Below are 8,304 nucleotides of genomic sequence, written 5' to 3'. Positions count from 1 at the left end.
TTTTAAATCTTGCAGAGAGATAATCTACCTTTTAAAATTTGTGGATCATGTCTCATTTTTGTTTTGTTTTTGTTTTTTTTTTTTTGTTTGTTTGTTTTTTTTTTTTTGGAAAATGTCTAGCCAGAATGTCTTCAAATATTGCTTCCACTCTGATTTTTTTCTCTTTTACCTTTCTTGGTTTCCAAGAACCTGCATGTTAGAGATTTACAGAGTATCTCATGTATTTTACATTTCATGTATTTTGTTCCAAAATCATAGATTTTTGTGTCTCAATCAAAAGCTTGAAGTGTGCATGAGATTCTGCCACCACCCGAGTGGGACATACTCTCTAATTTTTGTCTCTTCAGCTCCATTACATTTTGAAACATCTTCATAGTTTTTGAGCATCTCAGTAGGCCCTTTCTGTTTTGTATCTTGGCTGATTGCTCCATACATGCTCCGTTTAAAAGCTGGTCCAATGCTTCAGGAGGAAATTACATGCAGACATTTGATTTGTTTTCTTGTGTTTCCTGTATTTCTGGGGTCTTTTTTCTTTCAGATCTGGCCGTTTGATGGTACTGAACTTCAGTTTTATCTTCCCAACTCAGTAATGCTTCCGTTAGACCTAGGCCACAGTTTTCTCTTTAGACTTCATGCCTCAAAGTAAAAGTTGGGAAATGACTATGGCGGAAAAATCTGTACAGAAACTACAGACCAACTCATTTTCCTCCCCCTCTGGAGTCTTGACTTTTCTAGTACTTCATTGATTTCCGATCTTCCAATGCTTTAAAATTGTTCCGTTTTTAATGTTGTTCTCCATAGGAGGGTTCTTCTAATATCAGCGACCACAACAGATCTCAGCTAGTAGCAGTCAAAACAGTGTAGTAGGCATACTCTAAGTGAATTTTCATTTATCAAACAAACAACACCTCATACTCTTTAAATACTGCTTGAGAATTAACAAACGAGGAACATGCTGAAAGAAAAGTGCTCATCGTTAAGATGAAGCGTGTTCATGATTCATGGCAAAACGTGTTCATGGTTCAACAGGCCTCTAAATAGATAGAAAATACAAGTACTTTGAAATAACTAAAAATGCAGATGAAAGTCACCATCATTAAAAATCATGAAGAAAGGGGAGCTTCAGTTCAGAAGCTGGGACACAATGCGTTATCACCTGACCTCAGGTAATCAATACTGTGTGTAACCTGCCTGCGTTTTATAGAACTTTGAGGCACAGATGTGCCTTTGGGAAAGTTCTCTGTTATACCTCTCAGTTCTGTCACTCATGCCTTGGGGCCAAGCCTTACTTTAGCAGGGGGAATTTCACAGACGGCGTGCAGTTAAAACACATGGGTTGTGGGAGTTACATGGAATGGGCTTAGAATATTAGTTTACCCCAACACATTATGTATTGAACAAATCACTCACATTCTTAGTTTCAGTTTTTCCATTTGTGAAGTGAAGGTTGATGTGACAATTAGCATGGAATCCCCATCAATTGCCTGGTCCAGGGTAAGATATGTGTGTGTCTGTCTGTCTGTCTCTCTCTCTCTCCCTCCCTTTAAGCATTGCCTTTTCATGTTCAGGGGCTTGTTATATACTGACATCACTCTATTACTTCCTTCTTACATGTATCTGGCTTCAGTAACTTCTTTTTCAGCCTGTGATGTGTGTGTGTGTGTGTGTGTGTGTGTGTGTGTGTGTGTGTGTGTGTTGGGGTAAGGGCTGGGCTAGAAAGGGATGTATAGTGGGAATTTATGCTGTGGGAAGCTACTCCCATCACAATTCTGATGAGTCCAGCAGCCTATTCTCTGAGTAATCCAGGCAGCATTCATTATCCCCACCAGCCAAGAGGGTCAGCTTGGCCCTGGAAGCAAAGAAGGAGAAGGCGGCAATTTCTAGCAGAGCAGAAGTGGTGGCAGAAGGATCGCCTGTCTGTGGAGACCCTGAAATGATGCAATTACAGGACCAGCATAGGGGGAGATTTCAGGGGCACTCAGGCCAGGCCTTTGGAGGCCCCCTTGTGATGGGGTGATTATGAGGTGCACATGCGTGCAGAGGTTCTGGGGATGGGCCACGCCAGACATCTATGTGGAGAGACAAAGGAAATGGGATGTTACATTCAAGAGCACGCCAGGGAGAATCATGCAGCTCAGATGTCTGTGGAATCAGAGGAGGGTGGGGGGACCAGTGCAGGGGGTACCAGAGCTGGGAGAGAAACAGGCTGATAGGAAGCATGAGGGGGTATCACAGTAAAGATGGCTAACACTAGCGTGAACTGTCCTGGGTGAGTCCAGACAGCAAACTCTGAAACCTCCAAATCTTCAGATTTTCCTCAAGTTAAGTGATGACTGTTGTTCTTGAACAGGAATATGTGTTTTTAAATTTTTAAAAATTATTATAAGGGGCCGTGGGCTTGGCTGTTACAGGAAGGCAGAGCGTGACCCGTTAGCTCATCACCCGCCTCCTGCCTTGGTCTTATGGGGTCAGAGACGTGGTGGGGAAGCCCACTGTGTTTGGGATTCCAGAATAAACAATGGGTGGGTAGCTTGGGGCAAATGTCAAGCTGGAGAAAGCTGCCCCCCGCAAATTCCTCCCTCAGCGCTTTATTTCCTAGGAGCCCGCAGAATGCGTGGCTGGAGGGTGTTCAGAAGGAGTTGTATTTAGACTCCACAAAAGCATGTGACAAAGCCTCATGACATTTTACTTGAAAAAATTAGTTCAGATTTGATGTGAGCACATCCATATGGATTTCACACCGGCAGAGGGACTCCAAGCAAAATGAAGCAGTGGACAAGGACAGTTTTCCGGGGTGGGTGACTCCTGGCAGTGCGTGCTGAAGACGGCACTCTCTTCTGCCATGGAGCTTCCATTCTGTGTGCCAGGCCTGAGTGTCCTCAGTGCACACTGACCCAAGGATAACGCGGAAGGCCAGAGTGGACCCACCTGGAGGACCAGTCTTCACCATCGCCACTGTGTCCCAGGAGGATGGGGGAGGGTCCGGTTGCTGTCTGCCGTGCCCCTTCCTCCAGCACAGTCATTAATTTCCTTTCTCTCTGCGTCAACAGTAACAGAATCAGAGAACCTGAATGGGAGGAGGATCACCCCGAGGTCACATTTCTGTTTTAATCAGCAAGGAATTTATGGAGAGAGGTGCTGTCATTTGCACCTGCAGCTATGGGGTGCCAAGTCCCTGTAGCTATGAGATGGCTGAGACCACAGCAGGCACCTGCTCTCTACCTGCACAAGCCTGGACATTGATTCCTGTCCTCTATTCCCCCAGGGAACCGGATCTTTATTGGGCCCCTTTAGATGCTGACAGGGCTTCATATGTACAGGGGTGATCGGGCATCTTCGACGATGAGCACAGAGATCAGTGAACCTTGTCTCTCCTGCTGGAAAGGCGGGGTAGCCGTGTGGGAAACTGTGCTAATGTGGGAGTCAGGCCAACTCAGGTTCAAGTATGGCTGCTTTATTGTCTTTGGCAGCTTTCTTAACCGTTCAGGGCTTCCATTTCCTCTTCAGTGTGCCAAGAAAATAATGCATACTTGGTAGGAATGTGATGCAGGTTAAAATACTGCCTTACATCTCCAAGTGCCCTAGACCGAAGATGGTACTTGGCACATGACCAGAGCAGGTGCTCTGTAAGTGTTTGTTGAACTGAACTTCACTGGTAAAAGCATCCAAAGTGCATCTGGACCCTGATGACACAGTAGTAACACTGGCTTTGGAGGCGAAGAGCTGCAAGAAGCATAACTAAGTTGTGTTTTTTACCTTTGAGATCTTTAAGGTGTGCATGGTTCTAGGGGAAAAAATCAACCAGCAGTGGCTTGGAACACAACTACACACTGAAAAGTCATCACACTGGGTGGCTGTGAGGAGCCCAGTCCTCTTTACCATGGCTTAGGAAGGTGGGTGGGATAGACACTTTATTTTTGTGTGTGTGTGTGTGTGTGTTTTTAAAGGTGTTTGTTGCCAGAACTGTTAATGTCACTGGCATTCTGTGTCAGGCAGAAGGGACAGTCCGACCATGGCCTTCATGGTGCAAGGTGGACCTCACGGCTGAGCTGAGATTCCATGGCTGGTATATCAATTGAAAGTGAGTTTACAAGCTCCAGGGATCCAGTTTTGCCCGGATTATGTTCATGTTTTGCTTCATAATGGAAAACTGCCTTTGTCAGTTAAATAGAGGGTGGAAATGGTTTACGTCTGGCTTTCATGCCACTCTTTCCTCTAGATAGAGAGATGGTTTCAGAGAACACGCATGGTATGCATCTCAAATACTTCAGAACACAGAGAAAAATAGCCCCGTTCCGTGCAGAGGACAAGCAATCACAGTTCCAACTGTTAAGCTTCTGTATCTAGCAGGAACTTTAGATTTATTATCTCATTGAATTAATTTTTTCAGACCACACCGGAGTTGGGCATTGCATCCACTTTACAGAGGAAGATGCTGAGGAAGCCGAGGAGATGGGATTTTCACCCAGGTCTCCTGTCTCTAGAGCCTGCGTGCTTCCCACTGGGGTTTTGCCTTTTGTGGGATTGAAGTTTGCTTCTTCCATGTTTCTCAGTCTTCAGCCTCACCCTGCTTTAATGTGGGGCTGAGGTCAGTGCTGGTCTTTGAACAGTGTGAAGCTCCAAGCATTCCTTGTTTCTTGTTTTTCTTTGAGATTAGGTTGTTTTTGGCCAATTACACGATACTCACTGCAGACTGCAGAGTACAATTCGAACACCACGCTGAGGTATCCACAGAGGCCGGCACCACATCTTCATTTCCCACGTATCATTCACGCGCCACACAGGGGCCTCAGCTGCCCAGTCCACTTAGTGAGAATAGTTCTTTGGCCTAAAAGAGAAGAAGCAGCAAAAGAAGAGGGCAAGTGGGAACTGCTTTCATTCCCCACTGGGGTGATAAATAAAGGCTTATTCTCCTGATTTAGTTTAAAGAGATATAAATTTAGGCTTACAAAGAGAATAGTTGGTGATAGAGATTTTCTCAAACACACAGGTTAGTCTTACAATCAGAAGATTTTTTTATTTCGAAATAAATGATGCATTAATGAATTATTTGTACTAATATCTCTTGATTCCACCCATTTTCTCCACTGCCACGGCCGTCCTCTCCATCCGGGCTGTTGCCATCCCTGTTGAGGAGTGCCTAGCCTCTCACCTGACCTGTTGGGTCCAGATGTCCTGTGGGGATAGGGTGCACTTTAGCAGAGACCTACCTGACCATGCTCCAGTCACGCAGCCTTCCCTGGGTACCATCCCTGCAGAGCAAATCTCACTCCTGGCCTAATCTCCAGTGCTCTGGGCTGTGCCCACCTCTCCAGCTCACCTCTCCTCTCTGGGACCCACACCTGTGCCCCAACCATGTGGCGTGATTTATGGGTTTTCAGAGTCCTGTGCTCCCTGTACCCCAAGGCCTCACACCTGGCTTCATTGGCGCAGCCCTCTGTCTCCACTCCCTAGGGCTCCTCCACCCTCCCAGGGGTACCCTCCTCAAGAAGAAAGGCCCCGCTTCTCCAGATACTCCCTGCTCCCCTTGCCCAGCCTGCAGGGTTGGGGGTCGTTCCTGTTGGCTTCTGCAGCATCTTGTTTTTACCTTGAATTCCTCCCACTATATTGTAAGCACTCATTTTGCTGGACTCCATCTGGGCAAGAATTGTCTTCTCATCAACTCTAGCACCTACCAGGCTGCCGGGTAAACAGGTTTGCAGGAACTGTTGAATCAGTAATCACTATTGATGGATTTTTTTTTTTTTTTTTTGCTATTGTTCATCCAGCATTTATTGGGCAACCACCACATGTCAGGTGCCAGGTTACCTGATGCAGCCGGCTCAGGGAGCAGCAGTGACAAGAATGAGACTCTGGCAGCTCTGGGCATAAGGTAGGGAAGCCCCCAGCCCTGGGGTCTCTGTCTTAGGTGTGTTTCAGGCGTGGGGTACCTGGAGCTGGTCAAGGAGCTATTCCTTAAACTCTTAGCCTTGTAAGGGCCTTGAGATGATCTGGCCTGTATTTTTAATAATTGTTTTAGCAGTGGAACCAGTTCTTAAAATATTATCGTGCATGAAATTTAATAAAGGAGCTAAAACTCTAGACTATTCTGGTTGAAACTGGGTAAGGGTCTGGGACTCTCACACACTACGTATTTCTCATCCCAGTTGCCCGAAAATGGTTTGAAAAAATACAGATCTATCCTAACAACAGTCTGTAAGAGGGGAAATGACTTGTGTAAAACGACACAGCTAGGGGCAGGGAAGGCACTAGGACTTGAACCTGGCTACCTTTAATCCAAAGTTCATCTTTTCAATCCTGTATTCCACACTAATTCCTCCTTGTAACTATCTATCTGTTATCTATCTATCTATCTATCTATCTATCTATCTATCTATCTATCTCTATGTCTCTGTCTATATCTATCAATCATCTATTATCCATCATTTATCTACCAACCAATTATCTATCAATCATCTATTATCCACTATCTGTCAATCATCTATCAATGAATTATCTATCAACCATCTACCTACTATTTATAATCTATCAGTCAACCAATTAATCATCTATCAATTACCTGTCATTTATTATTGATCATCTATCACCATCCATTCATCATCTATCATCTGTCAATTATCTATCAACCATCTATCTATCATCTATCAACTAATCATATATCATTCTTCTTCATTATCATCATCAGCAGCAGCCATCTATTTGGCTTTCATTCTGTGCCACAGAGGAAAGCAATTTCCAAACAGTTGTTCTGTATTCATCCATTGGCCATAATTTTCTATGAACCCTGACCTGGTCTTTGCAGGACTGACCCCTCTAGGAACCATGCTGCCGACATGCAATGACCAGCAGTCTGAATGTCCCAAACCTGTTCAGGAGGTAAATGCTACCTTCTGCTTCCCCTTTTCTCATCTGACCTTAGCCTTTGCTGCATCTGAGCCAGGGACTCTTGATGTCCCACTTTCCTTTCCAGTCCTTCCCAGGCACATGCTCCCTGGGCTCCTTCCTCTTCCCTGGACATGGTGTCATAACTGACTTCAGTTTCCCTTGCATCAACCTCAGTCTCTGGGAGCAAAGCCCAGTACTGACCCTTTCTGGATGGCAGCCTTGCCCCATGTGCCTTGAGACCCTGGGGCTGGCTGCTTTCCCATGCACTTGTTGGCTTCTCCTTCAGTAAGACTCTATGATGCTGGGCCATGGGCTGCTGCGGAGACTAAGCTTCCATCCACTTTGCAGTGCCTTGAGTGCTGGATCTGTGGTGTGGGAGATGGTGAAGGGAAAGGTCTCTACTCTGCACTATCCTTTTTGGTTGCTCCAGAATCAGCCCACAGAAGCTCCATCAATATCACCACATGGCTCCCATTGTCACCCCAGGCAACTTTGTGCAACTGCAAAGGGCAGAGAAAGTGCAGAGGGCTCTGTGGGTGTGAATTCCTGATGAGTCCTAGAGGTGGAGTACATCATTCTCACCTGCCATTCTTGGCCAGAACTTTGACACATGGCTCCCCTTGAAGACAAGGGGGCTTGAAAATATAGTCGCTGGACGGGCTGCTGTTTTTCAATAGCAACTTTACATTATGAAAGGGAGCATGGATCATTGTTAGACAGCCAACAATCTCTGTAAAACATGGCACTCATCTGATGGCCAGTGTTTTGTAAACTGCTCTTTTATATGTTTTGTGCATTCATTGGTTGTTTCAGGCAGGAGAGTAAATCCAGTTCCAATCTGCCCACCTTGGCTAAAGTGGAATTCTCTTACTGGTTTATTCTTCATGCCTCTTTAAAAATTTTACTTGAGTGTTTTCCTTAGAGTTTACTGTATCTATGTATCTATGTATCTATCTATCTATCTATCTATCTCTCTACCTTTAATTAATCATGGTCTACCCTCCAGTTCTATAATACCACTCTACTTGTAGTGTAAGATCTTACAACAGTATACTCCTGATTTCTTCTTCCTGTCTTTTATGTTACTGCCTTATATTTTATTTTTACATATGTTATAAACTGACAATGCATGGATACTAGGTTTGCTCTGGACAGTCAGTTATCCTTTAGAGCAATTAAAATGAAAACATCCTTTTAAAATTTACTTTCACTTATGCCATTTTCAGTTGTCTGCAGATCTAAGTTTGCCATTTTCAGATTAAGTTTGCTTGAAGAACTCCCTTTAATATTTCTTACAGATAAAATCTTGTGGCAATTAATTCTCTCAGTTTTTGTCTCAGAAAAAGCCCTTTATTTTTCTATCCTTTTGACAAATGTTTTTCCTTGGTATAGAATTCCAGGTTGACAGTTTTTTCTTTG

The sequence above is a fragment of the Nomascus leucogenys genome, chromosome 19, assembly GCF_006542625.1.
Source record: "Nomascus leucogenys isolate Asia chromosome 19, Asia_NLE_v1, whole genome shotgun sequence".
Taxonomy (NCBI): Eukaryota; Metazoa; Chordata; class Mammalia; order Primates; family Hylobatidae; genus Nomascus; species Nomascus leucogenys.
Note: the sequence above shows the minus strand (reverse complement) of the source record.